The sequence below is a fragment of the Penaeus japonicus genome, unplaced genomic scaffold, assembly GCF_977035675.1.
Source record: "Penaeus japonicus unplaced genomic scaffold, GWHDUDI00000001_assembly GWHDUDI00000006, whole genome shotgun sequence".
NCBI lineage: Eukaryota > Metazoa > Arthropoda > Malacostraca > Decapoda > Penaeidae > Penaeus > Penaeus japonicus.
Genome location: NW_028234408.1, coordinates 9,616,889 through 9,619,388, shown reverse-complemented (window position 1 = coordinate 9,619,388; position 2,500 = coordinate 9,616,889).

The following is a 2,500-nucleotide window of genomic DNA, read 5'->3' as shown; positions in this document are numbered from 1 at the left end:
TTTCCTTCTCTTTCTAAAAAGGGGGAAGCGAGGTATAGGACTTACTTATCGGTTTGGAGGAGGTTTAGGGTTTTTTAAGGAATTATAAGTGCGTGGGATTGATTGAATTAGTTTCTTTTTCTTTCAGTCGTCTGTTTTTCTTTCCTATTCACATTCCCAGACCGACAAATTTGTATGGTTTGTTATTAACACTGACTCCTTTAGCAGTGTCATTGCAAACATTATTTTGACCGATTTTGATTTACACTATTATGATATTCGTATTTTATGAGTCAAATCTATGGAGATTTTCGGGGAAAATAGGAAAATAAACAACCAATCTGAGCATAGGATAGAATACCAGTAAGATTTCTTTAAATTTCATATTCATTCCTTAACTTATACAAAATATAAAGATTGATAGTAAATAAAACAGAAAAGGGCTTTAATACACCAAGGCTTGGATTTTTTTCCTTTCAATAACAATTGCAATCGGGAATTTTCAACTGAAAAAAAAAGTTAAATTTCATGTTATATGTAAAATAAACCCCGTATATACCCTACACACAGTTTGAGGAAATAAACTTGCAAGAATCTATCGTCAGGTCTTCAATTTTTTTTTTTTTCTTTTTTTAGGGAGAAGTGAGGAAAAAATTATTCCACCTTCAATCTTGCGGCAGAAAATACAGGATTTCTTGGAATGGCATTTGCAGTAATCTTCTGGATATATTGGCTAATTTAACATAAAAGTCTATAACCTTTAGATGAGTGATTCCTTAAAGTTCGCATTTCATATTTGTTTACTTTGTTATCTATCTACTTCATTTTCGAATTATCTAGTTATAGATATTGAGATATGTGTGTGTGTGTGTCTATGTGTAGATTTTCTCAAAATCTATCTTTCCAATGTCATTTCTTTCTTGTATATTTACCTTTGTGGGTAAAAGATCTTTTCTTTATACTGTATATATATATATATATATATATATATATATTATATATATATATATATATATATATATAATATACATATATATATATATATATATATTTATATATATATATATATATATATATATATATATACATATATATATATATATATATATATATATATATATATATATATATATATATATATATATATATATATGTGTGTATGTGTGTGTGTGTGTGTGTGTGTGTGTGTGTGTGTGTGTGTGTGTGTGTGTGTGTATGTATGTATGTATATATATGTATTTCTTATTCTAGTTCATATTCATATTTCTAACATTTCTTTATCAAAACTATTCCTTTTTCCTTCCTATTCAACCCCCTCTATTAGTCATTATTCATCATCGTCCTCAACACAAGCACCAAATTCAACACCATTGCACATCCCCCACTCAAAACTATAATGATTTCCACACCAAGTATTAAAAGTACACACGGAACACGTGGGACAAAACACAAGCCATTTTAGTGAAATCAAATCAGAGAAAATACACGGTAGGGATTTCCTTTGTTTTTTTTTCCCCTTTTTTTTTATTTTTTTCTGAAAAAGTGCGATTGACTGAATTAGTTATTGATTTATATTTTATATCGTCTTTGTTTTTTTTATCTTTTTTCTTTTCTTTTCTTCTGAAAAAGTGCGATTAATTGAATTAGTTATCAATTTATATTATGAGAATTCGAATTATCATCCGGAAGACATATTAGGCATCTAGATTAAAGCTAAAATGGTAATTGCTTCGTTATTACGAATATAATCAATTTCTATATTACAGTTGCCATTATTATTCATAGTGTACCTTGACACTATAAATATTATTCTTGTCAGTCATATTATCGTTGTTATATGTTATGATAGAAATGGAAAGAAAGATAGAAAGAAAAAAACATTATCAACTTATTTAACTTGGGATTGACAACCGTGCCAATTATACTTCCGTATATTTTTTCTTCACTATTATTGAGAGAACAGATATACAAACATACACAGAAAATGAGAGAGAGAGAGAGAGAGAGAGAGAGAGAGAGAGAGAGAGAGAGAGAGAGAGAGAGAGAGAGAGAGAGAGAGAGAGAGAGAGAGAGAGAAAGAAAGAAAGAGAGAATGAATGCTGACTGACTGAAAAACAGACAGACAGACAGAAAGAGAGAAAGGGAGAGAAATAATAAAATTGGGGATGATAATACTTACACAATCCAATATCCTATTTTCGAATCTGCATTTATTGTATCAAATGCAAAAGATTCATGGAATCGCCCCCTTTTGATGTCCGAACCAGGTATTTTAGAAGAACTTCCATCAAGAAAAGTATCCAGCTGTTTTTTTCTTCTTCTTCTTCTTCTTCTTCTTCTTCTTCTTCTTCTTCTTCTTCTTCTCCTTCTTAGGGAGAAGAGAGGAAGAATTTTTACCGCCCTCAGTCTTGTGGCAGAGAATACAAGGCTTCTGGGAATGGGATTGGCAACATTCTCCATAGAAGCTTATGATCGTTAGACGAGTAATTTCTCAAATTCGGATTTCTTATTATCTGTTTAT